Genomic DNA, 15,221 nt, shown 5'->3' with positions numbered 1-15,221 from the left:
GTCTTTTCCCCTTGATGTGTGTCATTAATTCCCATTAAACTGAAAGAGGAGAGACTACACCACTGAATGTGCGTGTAACATTTTGATATGCTCCCAGTTGGTAAAAACGAGAGCGACACTAGCAGCTGCTAACAGTGTCAACAGTCTCGTAGGATGAAGTGTGGCGAGCCCCCAACTGTTTCCCATTCAAATGAGTTATGAGCTCTCACTGCTCAGAGACACCCTGATAAGAGACCATTTGAGTAGAGTGGTGAGACTTGGGGAATATCCACCTGGCAGCATGGGCCCATCCTTCAAATAACATAAAATGACCAAAAACATTTTGGTGGGGGGAGGGGGAGAGCTAAAATTAGGAGAGAGGATGTCAAAAGCTCACTGAGCAGAACCCAGTGAAGGCTGGCTGTGGAAGTAGCCCTTGGTTCAGGGAATAGGATGTGCTATGGATGAGGAATGCTCTAAAGGAAATGCAATGAGGCAACATGAGATGGCTTGGGGGCCCACCCACCTTCCAACATCAAAGTCTGACTGCAGAGAATGCTTGGTCATTTGCTGCTTAATGTTACATGCTCTATATTGATGCCAAAATTATTGGCCTGCCTTCTGAGTGCTACTTATAGTACTTCATTCAATTCGCTTGCTTTCCTAATCCACTTGTAATTGTCCCTTTTTCCACCCAAAGAAATGTCACATGGGGACAATAAAACAGGCTGCTCAGTCTTGATGAGCAAGAACCAATATTATCTGTGGGCTGCACTTGTTACTTCCCATTTGGAATACTGAGGGCTCCCATGATATTTTTTTTCCTGTCATGTAAATAATGTGTGAAGTATTTCATAGAAGCAATCAGTGTGAAAGGTGCCTGACAGATTTTGTAGTCCATTTCCTGGGATTATGGCAGAATTAACTCCATTATCCCTAAGCACTCCGTAACAGATGGGTGTTTAGCCCGGCCTGAAAAATCACCAAAAGCACATAATTCCTCAAAACTCTACCTTTGGATAGTTTGTTCTTACAATTGTCAAGTATTCCATCAGAATTTTCCATGCTGTTATGAAACTGTTACTGCTTTACTCTTCAGATACTTAGACCAGGGTCTCTTTTTAAATCCCTCACTTCTTCACCAAAACAAACTGCTTTATTTCCCTTTCTCTCTTCTAAAAATACAGGTCTTTGAATCTAGATCTCTGTTTGTAGCTTAATCAAAGATGGGATGGTACTGGGGATTGGGGTTTTCGATACATATGCCTCTATATTCAAAACTGGATGCTGATATGAATGCAGCTCGGCGACATGCTTTCCTTCCAGAAAAGAAGCACTCCTCTGATTTATCAACTGCAAGTCCCTAGATCTGTGTGAGAATTGGTATTAGTCAGTATCCCATTCTGTAAGTTTTTCATTTCATTAGACTTCCCAGTAAATATGGATCGCTGATATCTATCAACGTTGGTACTTTTCTCGTTTTGTTTTCTTGTTTTTGTTTGCAGCCGCTTCTTCATTTTATTATTTAATTTCTGATCCTTCCCTGCTGGCTTAACAATGACTATTAAGAATTCCTAGTGGTCAGATGTTTATCTGGCGATGTTTGCTTCGTCACGCTGTAAAACCTTGCTCTTGAGATTGATCCAACAGTGATGTCATACGGCCGTCATCCGTTGGTTTTCATCTGCTGGTGCTTCTTTCCCATGTCAGCCAGTGAGGAGAACTATGGAATAAAAACAGTTGAATTGCTGCTAATGTTTTGGCTTCAGCTAACAGGCTGAATAGTTGCCAACCAGTCTTTCCTGTTGCTGGGGAGGAAAAAAAATCATCTAGAGTAACTGAACAAAATAACAGCTTAGTTCTAGCTGAGCAAAACCCTAAGCCTTTCTCTCTCCCCTACAGAAAGGCAGTATGACAGAAAATCTGTAGGACATCCTATGCAATCCTGAATCGATGGTCTGTGGGATGTTTGAAAGAAGGATGCCAAATCTTACTAGCACAGGCTACCTCACACACCCATCCTGCGAGCATATGAACTACAGGGGATTTATGAATAAGAACATAATAGAGTCATCTCATCTTTCCTTCACAATCTGTTTGTGAGCTCTCCTTTAAGTAGGGCCTATGAAGTCTTCAAATCTATTTCATGAGGTCAGCAACATATGCAATAATTTCATAAGCTGACTTTAAAACATGAAATATAGCCTAGAGGCAGCGACCTTTAAATAATTATATTTCTTCTTTGTTCTTTTTCTATTTTGTTTGCACATCAGATGGTGGATTTGGCACACATTTTGCATTTGCTTAACAGCAGGAATGAATACGTTTATATGATTGTAACTTTAACATACCCTTTCAGATTCTAAACTGCTTTGTCAGGTATGCTGAAAACAGGTCTGAATGGGTCTCTGTTAGAATGTGCAGCATTCATAAAAATCAGGAATGCAAAAAGCCCTGCAGATGTTTGTTGTTGCTGGGAGTTATTTGTGGACATACCTTCATTCACCATAGCCCAAGTTGTGCTCACTTCCATGCCTGTTCTTGGGTCTACAGAATGAGTTGCATCATAAGTATACAGTTTAGCCCTGTCTTGAAATGTGGAGTGGGTGTTTTATCTATTAAGCTACTCCATGATTGGCTGCTACCAGAGGAATTTGCAGGGTTTGCATTAGCATTTGCATTAGGGCTCTCTCACCAAGTCTCTCTGTGCAATATGAATACATTGAAAAACACAAGACAAGACCACAAATGGTTAAATAAAGACAAGAGTGACAGCTCAAAAGAAAATCTTTTTCACATTTCATATTAAAGCTTATTTTTTTCAAAAGGAGCTGCAGAAATCATGTTTGATTTATACCATGCCTGATTTTTGACATCCCTGTGTTGAATAAAGCTTCACTTCTCATATAGCTCCATCCCAAAGTGGAAATCAGAACTTGTATGTGTGATGCTGTGCTGCTGTAAAAATAATAAGAATGATATTCTTTCAATATTTTAAATTCCAGCATATCTTCAGGGATACAACTAAACTAGTAGTTGTATTTCTGTTTAGCCAATAAAAGGAAAAAAGTTTGATTCCTCTTTTCAAAAGGAGAACTATGCTGATTTTGAACACGTTGATTGTATTGAATTATTTCAACATAACTCAGTTGCTGGAATTATACCAATTGATATCCAAATAGTTATCACTTTTTCTGGTAACTGTTCAGTGCTTGCAGCAAAATCTTAAACTTGTTCCTGCAGTTGCTAGGAATCAAAAAGATTTGTTGTTGTTGTTACATATTTAAACCAAAAGAGGACGTGATCAGCTAGTTGTCTTGTTGTGCTTTTGCCAAAGATTTAGACGGTATGTTGCCACAGTTCTAGCTATGTTGCTCCATTGGGCAAATACTCTTACTTAAATGATGGGTCTTATTATTTTCAGGCTCTGATTAGCAACTGCTTTCAGGCTTTAACTTTTCCATTGTGTATTATCAGCTGGAGAGACCTATACATTCAGGTGTTTTCTTCTATGTTCTTAGAGTTTTCTGTCAAGTCACTTTGCCAGCATTTTCAATAAATTGAGCAGCAGAGAGCCTTTCACAACAGGGCCATGTGCTCCATTTTGCAAACACTACTTACTGTTTTCTTCTCTCCTTTTTTTTTTTTTTTTTTTTTTAACTATCACTTTTGAAGCGTAGATGCCACGGTTCTTTTAATATAAGTACCAATAATCCGTTTTCATGTTATATGTTTCTAACAGTCAAGTCCTAGCTCAGGAGAGCACTGAAACATTTGTCAAACTATAATCACACAGTTAAACCTCACTGACGTGGTAGTTCATGAAATGCTTAATTTCAGCACATACCTAAGTGCTTCCCTCACTGGGGACAGGCAGACACATATGCTAAAATGATTTCCTTGGCTGAGGCAGAGCAGAACATCTTTAGGGAGATAATGAAACAAGTGGACTAGGCAATGCTCTTTAGCTGTTTTGACCTAACTTTTTATTTCCAAGGTATGTTTGATCAATAAAATATCAAGAAGCTACATACTTGGGGTTGTTGGTTGTTGTTGTTTGGTTGTGTTTTGTTGTCATTTTGGTTTGGTTTTTACTTGCTAACATTTTTACATAACCAGAATGTGGGGCTCAGTAACAGATTCATTTACATCCTTTAGTCTCTCTTTGTTACCATTTTATAGACTGGTTTGTATAATGACAATTGTCAGTACTATGCAAGTAATACTTAGTATGTATCCATACTAAATTCTTTAAAGAAATTGCTAGGAGCAGTTTAGAGTTCTTATTTCACATGTTTTGGAAGAAGACAGTTGCTCTAGTCTGTCTGATAAATTAACCCTCTGTAACCTACATTTCATGTTTACTTTCTGTAGGAGTAGTGACTTACCCAAAGGACACAAAAAGTCCACACTCCAAAGAGAAAGCACAACGTGCAATACCATTCAGCTTACAAGTTTGCTGAAAGGTGTACAAATGTGTGAAGATAAGTTTTTTACTTTTCTCAAAGCCTTTCGGAGGTATTGAAGAAACAGTTTAGGCGTGATACTGGATTAAAAACTAAAACCAAGATATTAGTGGACTATAAAAGAGGGAAAGAAGAATCTCCAGAATACCTTGTTGGTCTTATTCCGTGTGTCAGATGTAAACTCCTTTCTCTGTTTTTCTCCAAAGGCTTTCTAAAGACAACAGTATTGTTTATAGTTTCTCCAGCAGGTTTACAAGTCGGTTTTGTTGGACTCAGGCTTGTGTTCAACATATTTAGGTGTGACCGCATGGAAAGAAGCAGAAAGGAAATGCCAAAACAGCCCCTCCAAAACTATAATACCTGTTTACGTTTTCTTCTATACTGAAAAGCAATTTGTTGAATCATGAACAAAATCCCTGAGGCCACATTTATGTCATAAGTTCTGTGTGTTATACAGGATGAGGCTTTATGCTGTCCCAGTGACAGCTCAAATCTCAGCTAAATATGTTTGTACAACCACATCACCTTGAGCAGTGATTTTTGTTAGACTTAAGAAGCAAAGAAAGGTCAACTCCTTCAATGGACTAACCTGAGATAAAATGCAAGATTTGTAGGCAGGTATTCACGCGGACAGCAGTAATATTGGTCTCTGAAGTTGATTGTAAACTGGTGCTGAACAGTCAGAGAGGAAAAGTAAGATTAAGATGAAAAATATACTATGGTTATTAAGTCCATAAATGATTAGAATGTACCAGAGTACCTTTTTTTTTTTTTTTCTCTGTGTGTGTTTTTTTCCCACGTTACAAGTTATTTGGAAGAAATTATGTAAATATTCACTACCTTTTCATTTGCACAGATCTATTAATGATGATTCCATAGAAATCTGAATTGAGAATTATTTTATTATTCAACATTTATGTATGCAATTGGTTCTGATATTGCACCTGGAGCCAAAGACACAGACATTCATCTGCCATATCCAAAGATCCAATCTGGAGAATTTTGATTTTGGTTTGCTAGCACCCCTTGGAAATCTTTAGGAGGCAGGAATCTGTACAGTAAATGGGCGCTTGTTTATTTTTCCAGGTATGTGTCACTAACGCAGGGAGTTATCCCTGTTCATTTCATTGTGCTGGATACCAAGCTGTGAACCTTAAAAACAAATAATCATCTGGTTCATCTTGTCTAGTCTTTAAAGTCACATTTCATATTTGCTGTGTTTTAACTGAACATTGACGTTGGGGAGGTGGAACTAAGGTAAGGTACAGATGTCTTAAATCAGACTGGTCTCCTCTCAGTAACTGGTACTTTTTCCAGAAAGGGTACTTACGGTCAAATGTAAATAAGTGGAAGCAGAATTTACTAGGACATGGTGGACTGCCAGGCGTGGTTAGTCTAACAGCTTCAATGACCATCTTCATGCTAGAAAAGCACCCTGATGGTGGGACATCACAGGCAGACATTAATAACCCCCCATCATGCCCTTTGAGAGCATCTCCATTTCATGGATGGATACAGGGAGGCAGAAGGTGCCTGCTAATACAAATCTGTGATTTACTCTTCTTTGTTGGTTGAATTTGGTGGATTCTCATTTCCAGCTTCCTCCTAATTCCTGTGTATCGCTGTGCCTTTCCTGATATAGGTTTGGCTTTTTTTTTTTTTTTTTCTTGAACAAAGTGTCCAAACCTATTCGTCACAGTCTGTAAGTAGCAAGGATGATAGTAGCTGTTGGGGAGGAGGAGGAATAAGAGGGGTCTTGACTCCAGCACTCTCTTTCTCTCTTGTAATATTGTGATGGCTGAATACTGTCTGTCAGTTCCCAGCTACACACTATATTTCTATAACAGTATATACAATAGATGTGTATATAACTCATTATGAGTAGTCATTTGTAACATGTGCTTTGTCAAACTTCACAGATAAAACAGACGTTTTGAGATAGTGTGACAGATATTCTGCATTTATTATACTGCCAATGAGGTAGGAGACAAATGAACGTTGCACGTTCATCCTGAGGCTGAAATCACTGTGGATTTAGTGTAATGGATGTGATGCATTACTACGTATGATGAACAGGCCATCCGCCTGCATTATAAATGGCATTATTTAAACCAGCTAAATTGTTATCTAGAGCAGTGTTTCTTAAAATGGGATTCCCTGGGGAAGGATCAGGCAAAACTACCAGAGCTCAGTTTAAAAAAAAAAAAAAAAAAAAAAGGAAAAAGAAATGTTGGTCTCTGTTGCATTTAATCCTCACTGGGGCATCAGAAGGACTGGAGTCATCTATCATGTGTGGCCAGAAGGACCAGGCTAGAAACAAGCCCCGGGTGCTTGTGAGGGAGTGATGCACCCAGGCTGGACCCTGAAGGCAGGTGTGGTGACTCCACAGATCTCCCCATGACTTTCAGAAGGGCAGCTCAGTCTGTTCTGGGCTGTTCACCGGCACGTCTGTACCTTGACCCCAGCCCTGCTGCTGCTGTTCAAAGGCTCCTGCCGTGCGCAGTTGGGGCCTCCAGCAGCTGCCTGTGCTGGGGTCTCCTGGGTCTGCCTCTAGAAAACTTGTGCCATCTTTGCATCCTCTGGATTCTCAGCTGCTGCACAGGTCAAAAAAGCCCCTGGCTGCTTTAAATTACGGCAGCCCATCCCAGGCTGCTCCTGGGGTTGCTGTATTGCCTACAGTCCTGATAGCATGCCTAATTCTGCCCCTTGGCACATTTCCTACACAGGTGCCTGCGAGAAGAGAGGAAGCAGCTTTGCTGTGTGATTTACAGTTGCAGCTCCCAAACAAACCCTTGCATTGGCAACGTATTAAGGGAGCTGGGCAGGGAACCAAGTCAATTGACAGCAATGAGTGGATCCAGCTGCATTTAATTTACTTTATGTTTCTCACTAGACAAAGGTGGCAGTGGCAAAGCATCTTTTTTTCCTCTATTACATGTGCAATGCATGCATCTGAAATGCATCACTCTTCCTGTTTCTTTTAGCTCCTGGAAAGGGTTCTTGCACACTTCTCTTCCAGGATTGTCCTCACGGAGGCTCACATACCATTTGTGCGCCTTTGGGGAAAAATGCTGTCTGGGACTAGGCTTGAGAAATGCACAACGAGCCATATGTGGCAGATTTCCAGCCTGTAATTGTATTAGATTATAAGGTAAAATGATTTTACAGTAGTTAGGCAATAAACATATGTAATGTATATATAAAACTCATGTAATTCATCAGGCATTTAAAGCAGGGCAATTTAAAATTTAAAGTTGGCTCTCACCTTAACACAAAGGAAATAATATAAAGTCAAACAAAGAACTGAGCTCTTGCACAAAATTTTGGATGTCAGCAAACTATTCCTAAGGAGTGTACCCATGTCATCATATCAAAGTGCCTTACTGTCAGCATGTTCTGCATATGACCGTGAATAAGGGTTCCAGCTCAGGATATGAAAACTGGGCTTTCTAATGAAAGCAAAGGTCTCCATTAAATCTGAAACATCTTGTGAAATTAATTTGTTGCCATTCTGATATGCTGGATATTCTATGGGAAATGTTCATTTAGATTTCAATTGTTCCATGGACTGTAGACGGTAAAAAATGACTGCAGTGTATTAACATAAATCATCAAAAAAGGCAGAAGCTGGATTTACTAACTTTTCTTGAAGCCCCTTGGAAAATGTGCTGATTTTTTGTTTTGGAGAACTTGTGCTGGTCTGGGTGAGTGATATCACATGTGGTGGTGAGAGCCATGTAATTAGCGTGTGTTTCTTCAGCATCTTTGACGACTCATCTGTCTCTTCCAGAACTGCCTTTCACAGTGTCTGAAGTTACCACTGATTTTTTTTTTTCTTTCCTTATTTTTTTTTTCTTCTGAGCACTTGCAAACTTTTGTAGCATGCCTTTTTTTCCCCTCATGTAAAGAGCACATTATGTTGGATTATTGATTTTTCATTGGGGTGAATGTCATGTTGAAAGCTATTTTGAATGATTCCTAAGAAACAGAGTTTTCAGCACACCTTTTTCAGCGAACTTTCCTGTCTCCCAAGGATCCTTTTCATGTTAAAGATTGTTGTCATATTTCTTATCTTCCTGTTTCTATTGGGGTTTAATTGTTTTGTCTAATACATGATTATGTAAGTACTCGATTACTTGGATCTTGATGCGGGTTTTGATCCTGGAATAATAAGCTTTTGCGGATGTAGAATATTTTATAGTACCGTCTATAAAACACTGCATTTACTTATCATGGTGTACAGACATTTATTAATATTAATGAATGTGTAATTGAAATTAACAAGCTCCCTTGGAAAAGTAAACAATTCCTTTTGTGTTTTGGTTTTAAAATAGATCTTCATTTCTTAAAGCATGCTTTTAATATGAGATTCTGATGTCTTTCTTGCATGTAGATCTTGCCTCATTCCCCTAAAATTCCGCCTTCCAGCTCCTATGCAAGAAAAGGGATCTCAAGAAAATAATTTGTGGAGAAGGTGTTTTGTTTTACTTTTTATTTTTTCTCCCCTGGGTAGTTTTTGCAAAGTGCCCCCTGAGAATAAAATTGCTGAATGTTTGGGTCTAGGTCTCAGGAAGGAAAAAAAGGACAGGAGGTTCTAAGTAAGAGGGAAAATTGGTACTAGTGGGAGAAAGAGAAGTTATAAATGTATCTCTGCATATCTTATTTGCAAACCTGCTGTGCAGTAATTTTTAGAAATATTTAACTCTCAGATTCTTACTGGATGGTGACAAATGGCGAGATACTAATATGGTGGTTTTAGTGTTTTGTCATCATTGGACCTATAGCTCACGTATACCTCACTTATTTTTAGTGTCATAGAAGACCATTATGATCATCTATCCTGACCCATATTACACAAACTGGAGAACAGCCTTGAATATTGCTCGGGGTCTAGTGGGGTTTTATTTAGTTGTTTTTGTTGTTCATGGTTTTGTTTCCTTCCTCTGTTTAAGTTGTAGCGAGAGGACTCATCTCGGGTTAAAGGCGCTACATGATGATGAATGCCCTGCATCTTTGGTGGAATGCTCCAGCAGGTAATGCCCCTTGTTAAAATTGGTGTTTCCCATACTAGTTTCCCTCCACAAGACGTCACTTTGTCTTCCCTCCCCCACCAGCTACATTGCATAAGTAAGTGATCTCCCCATAAGTAAGACTGCCATTTTGAGGCCTAATGAAACCCTTAAATAAACGAGCCGAAGCCCTTGTGTGTGACATTACTGGTGCTATCATGAGACTGTTGTCCCACATCAAAGTCAAACATACACGTGAATTACCTCACACCCCAACCATCTCCCATGCAGGCTGTATCTATTTTTATTGCAATGTGTTGGCCTGGAGAGTTGGCATAATAGAGACATGTTTGTTTACCTGTTTGGGTCCTTTTTTTCTTTTTTTTTCCATGTTTGTTTAATGTTTGTCATGTTTTTTGCATGTTTGTTTCACGTTTTGCATGTTTTCCACAAAACATAGTAATGAAAGGGATTATGTAAAAGTTGTCACAGATTGGTCAATAATCGCTTAATTCTAGTTGGAATTTTGTTTGACTAATACCTTGTATTTTAATCTAAAGCAGTAGATACTGGTTTGGGCTAGTTGTAATGGACAAATAAAAGGTGACTGAGAAAAGCATGTTATTATGAATTGAGCTAAGTAGACTAATCTTCACATGTGAAGCTTGGGAGCAGGTTTGTACCCTCAATGAGAATTTTTAGAGTCCCTACCTGAAGAACAGGATAAATCACTCTCTGAGGTGAGTGCAGGTGGTCAACAGCTATTTCCATTTCTGTTCTACTTGGACAAACCAGGTGTTTGCTTTGCCTACATTTTTTTTTGAGCTTTGGAGATGAATTTTTTTGTCTGCTTTCCTCCTGCCCCCTATTATGAGATAAAATTGATACTCAAACAATAAATTCCAAAAAAAAAATATCTCTATTAAGGGTCACAGGAGATATTTAAATCTTAAAAATAGTGTCTTTTTTATTTTTTAAATACATAACATCATTGTTCACAGTCACTGATGATACCTAAACTTTTTTTCATCCCTCTTATTTTTTAAAACTTGCCCTGTGTGATACATGGCAAGGTAGCCTTGAGTCTGACTGGTAGGGAGGAGTTGGCAGCAAGTGAAGTTATTCAAGAAGATGTTTTCTTGTCATATAATAGGTCTCTATGTAAAGTTAATATACCACTGTGACTGCAGAATATTTGCCTTAGCTTACGGGGCTTAACAATTTTCTCCATAAGAGACATACAGATCTCTTACATTGTCACTTCCTCTCTCATGGTAGGCATACTCTAGGCCCAGAAACCACCCACTCTTGCAGATATTATCCCTTTTACTTCTTTACATTTTTTCTGAGGGTTGGATGCGATCATCTTCTCAGTAAGACCTTTCTGGCTAAAATTTAACCTGGAAGAGAGTGAAATCGCATTGGAAAATCTTGCAGGATTGGTCTGCAGGCTGTCTGGAGGGTAACACAAGATCAGAGAAAAGTATTTCCAAAAGTGTTGCTGGTAATGCCCCACTGATAGAGAGATGCTTTGGATATGGTTTCTGGAGATGATGTCTCCAGCCTGGGCCAAGCAGGACTCAGTAATTTGGGAAATCAGATGTACATCAGAGCTCATTTTGCTTTTGAAGATGTGTGCTGGTCTCCTTTCAAAGCCGACCATCGGTGTCTCAGAAATAGGACTGAAGAGCTTTGGACACCCTAGAAAGTAGGGCCCTAATTTAGATGCTCAGCTGGTGGCTTAGTATCTTTGAAGATCCGATTCAACCTGTAGCTTGATTTCTTCCCTCAGAGTGTAGATTTCATTTTCCCAAGCTAAAATCCAACTCAGTCCTGTTGTGGGGCAACCCAGACTCTCTGACCAGGCATACACACATGGTGGGCTTGCCCTTCTGCAGCATTTACTAAACGGAAGATTGATCTACCTGCCTTAAGTGTGCAATTGGGCTTATCAAATCGTCCTTCTTGAAAGTCCATGTGGCACATGTATTCATCTTGTTTACTGGCCCTGATGCTTGTGATGTGACTAAACACTGGACAGAGCCAGCCTCTGACACACACCAGCCATCTGCTTGTTCCCTTTTGGAAAACAAGTGCAGAATCAAAGAGGTGCAAAATAGAGATTTTTTTTTTTTTAAATTATTGTTTTTTTAAAATAAATGTCAGTGAGAGAGCAAATAGACCTTTGTATGAGTACAGTGGACACAGAGACCTGTACATGCAGGTGAAAAGGCTGCTCTGAAGGAGAATATTGTCAAAATTGCACCTCCATCCTTGGTGATTTTCAGACTGACTACAATAAGTACTGTCTGTGAAGATGTAATAATTCTCTTCTTAACTTTCCTTAGAAGAGAGTGGAGCCTTCTTTTATCTATAAAATGATTGTTTGGAATTCCAAGGAAATCAGAATTAACATTGAAAAGCCATTAGGCACTTTCCTCTTATCCAATACATTTTTTAAAATTCTTTTTATTTTGATTTAATAGAAAAGCTGGATGAACTGTTTTAAAAAAAAAAAAAAAAGCCATACATTATTCTAGAACATCTGAACACTGCTTTCATTTGCTTGAAATGAATCTCTCCACTGTTTTCTTGTTCTGCCATTCTGGTCATCTGCCCTTCAAATTCATCCAGCCTGTCTACCCTACCATTAGAGTAAAACATAAAAGGAACAGGCTCCACCTACAGGGTCAACCCATTGTGCTTCTATTTCATTCAACTCTTTTTATTTTTATTTATTTATTTATTTATTTATTTATTTATTTTACTTTTCCTCTCCTCCCTCATTTGCAGGTTTGAATGACTAGATTGTAATGAAGAATACAGGAATGCTAGGTTTCTGTGCTCAGTTTGGCAGGCTGTGAATGACAAATGAAAGCAACTAGTGATTTGATTTTCTTGCCCATCTGCTTTATACATTAAACATAAAAATCAAGAAACTTCAATTTTTATTACAGGAAAATAGGAAAACTATAATTGGTTTAAAGATTTTGCTGAGACCAAAATCGCCTTATTATATGTGACCCAGCTCTGCATGTTTTGTATTTCACAAATAGTGGATAGCAGAGCAGTGTACCTGTGCGTTTCTGATGCTTTTCAAAAACCTGCAAGGTGGCTTACCTCAAAGGTTGTAGCAGTGACAACTTCATACTGCACAACTCAAAGCTTCAGTTCTTAAAGTGGTACATTTCATTTTCCTAATAAAATGCAAAGCCTTGTAAAAAAAATAGGGGAATGAGAGCCTATTAATCAGAATTGCCAATGTGAAGGCTGTGATATAAGTTTTTTTTTTTGAAAAAAAAAAAGCATAAACAATGGCTCCTCTGTAATAAGAAGCATTTCAACCCACTAAAAAATTGATCAGTAATTCAAACCAGAAATTGCCCTGAATGTTGAACATATATTGGAATATTTCATGGGCTGTTTTATCATTGCAACTTGTTGACATTGTTCTGTACTTGTAACTTCATATAATATAACCATTTGTTACATCAGCATCAGACATCTGCACAAGCATTCGTCATGCTGCTGTTGACTTTTTTCTTTTTTTTCACTTGTTGGCTGAAGGAAAGTTTGAGCTAACAGAACAATATTGTGGAATGTGAGGGCTATCGTTAGGGGGCAAAACTGGACTTCAAAGAGGAAGCACATATGGTTTTGACTTTTATAAAGATGGCAGGTGGACATGAAAAAAGGTTGATTTCAAATTTATTTTCATGATAGCTGCAACTTCTTAAAAGTCTGAGATGATTAATTTTCAATTTGGAATTCCTAATAACTGAAACAAGATCATGGTTTTACAACTTCCTGAGGTAAAGTCTGAGAGAGACTGGGTCATGTTGGTATAATAAACCTAAAGCAGAAAGGTTGGAAAGATCAGCATGAAATGTTTTGCAAAATGCTTTTGGAAGATAAAATGAGTATAAGAAACAAAATGTTTCTGAAGTCAGCCTGTTTTATAGCATATATTAAACTTCAGGGATGTTGGGTTAGATTTGAAAGGGAACCTTACATTTACAGACTTGCTGAGTGTCACTCATGTTACTAAGTGAAATAGCAGTTGAATAGCAGGTTTGAAACAAAATGAAACAAAAAAAATCCCTCCAGCGAAGCTGTCTTCCCTTTAGCAATAGGTGTTTCTTTTTATATGAAGGAATAAATGACACTTAATTTTCATTTCTGGATTATCATATGTCATTTTAAATCTAGCATCTGAAATCTTCTTGGCTGGAAAGTCAGAGCTCTCTGCACCTGTGGGTGACTTGCTGATGATGTGAAAGAATAAGCAACTGTCAGTTCTAAATACAAGTTGAATTTATCCCTCATATAGTTGCTGTGTATGGTATTTTAATTGAAAAAGAATGTTATCCTGCTTGCCCATATATGTTAATGTAGTAAAGCCAGTAGCTTTGATCAAAAGTATTTCTGGTGTCAGTTCTGATCAGGGATAAGGAAGTTCAGTGCTTTTCGGAAATACGACAGAGCCCATACCAAAGACTCAAATGTAACCACGGTCTGTACAGGTTTGGTTTTGGTTCCCTTTATTGCTTTTGCTGCCACTCTGATGTGAAGCTTTCTTCCATCCTGGTTCCTCCTAATCCACTTCCCATTGCTTGCATCTATTTGGAAATTATGAGCTACACGGAATGTATGTCTTGACTATGCCCAGCCCCAAAGGGCACATATTTCTACTAAATGTAAGTGTTATAAAAATAATGATGATACCTTATAGGGATGATTATTTATTTATATTTACAAAGCCAATATTGTATCAGGGTGGGATGTGTCACAATGATACCATTCTTCAAACCAAAAAAAAAAAAATACAGCAAACTTTCTTGTGTCTTGTTATTTGTCCTCCCTGAGTGTCAAGAATGGTTTAGTTTTGCCTAAATAAAAAAAAGAATTGGATAGCTTTTATGAAAATGTTGGAAATATAGTGAAACTTTTCCAGAATTTGTCTGCAGATTGGGACTAGGATTTGCATTGTTCTTTCATAAACAGCACTGATTGCTGCTGCTTATAATCAAATGTTTTCTTACCTCTCTGAGAATAGTGCTACATCATTTTCTGTAGCTGAAAGTATTATTTCTAGTACCTGAGACTTTAAGCTGCCACATTGTGTCTATCTTCAAGAAACAGTCTCCAGCAATGTTCTTTGAAGGCTTTCTTTTATTTCTTTTCATCCAAGGTTATGTGTTTTTTTAGAGACATGATATATTACTTTCTACTTACATGAAAGAAATGAGATGTTGGTGTATGCCAACGTAACTCCCGTGATTGAATTTTGTAATATCTGTGTTAGTAGGAATGGATCAGAGAATTCTTTATTTTTTCCTGTGGAAAATCTATGTGAAAGAAGGGGCAAGAGAAAATAATTTTTCCTACATAAAGTACAGACATTTCTATAAGCGCAACAAAAAACTAGCAATGTTCCCTCAATAAATGTGCTATTGATCGTGAACAGTTTTACTGTTCATGAAACTGAATGGTTTATTTTTTTGGATAAATTGTGGACAAATCATCAAGAAAAGCAAACAATTCCACAGCTTCTTTTGTTTAGTAAAAACTCAGTCTTGACTCAGTTTTCCGCTGCAAGATGTCTGAATGAATAAATTTGAATTAGACACGTGGTATTGTTTGGCCAAACTTGCACACAGGTGTCTGTAACAAAATTTATATGAAGCACCTTATCTTCATTAGAAATTCTTTTCTCTGTATGAAGCAAAAGACATTGGTCTACAATGGAAACATTTCGAGATAGAAA

The 15,221-nt window shown here is 38.0% G+C and overlaps 1 protein-coding gene across 1 annotated transcript in view; it reads left to right on the top strand.

The window, feature by feature from the left end:
* Positions 1 to 15,221, top strand: part of LOC310899068 (uncharacterized protein) — a 256,969-nt gene that overhangs the window by 188,235 nt on the left and 53,513 nt on the right. Inside the window, exon 5 of the mRNA XM_083835016.1 lies at positions 9,398 to 9,478. The gene's annotated coding sequence lies outside the window, so the exon portion shown is untranslated. The remainder of the gene's footprint in view (positions 1 to 9,397; positions 9,479 to 15,221) is intronic.

Source organism: Anser anser (genome assembly GCF_964211835.1).
Source record: "Anser anser genome assembly, chromosome: 4".
Classification (NCBI taxonomy): domain Eukaryota; kingdom Metazoa; phylum Chordata; class Aves; order Anseriformes; family Anatidae; genus Anser; species Anser anser.
This window is presented reverse-complemented; position numbering and strand designations above follow the sequence as displayed.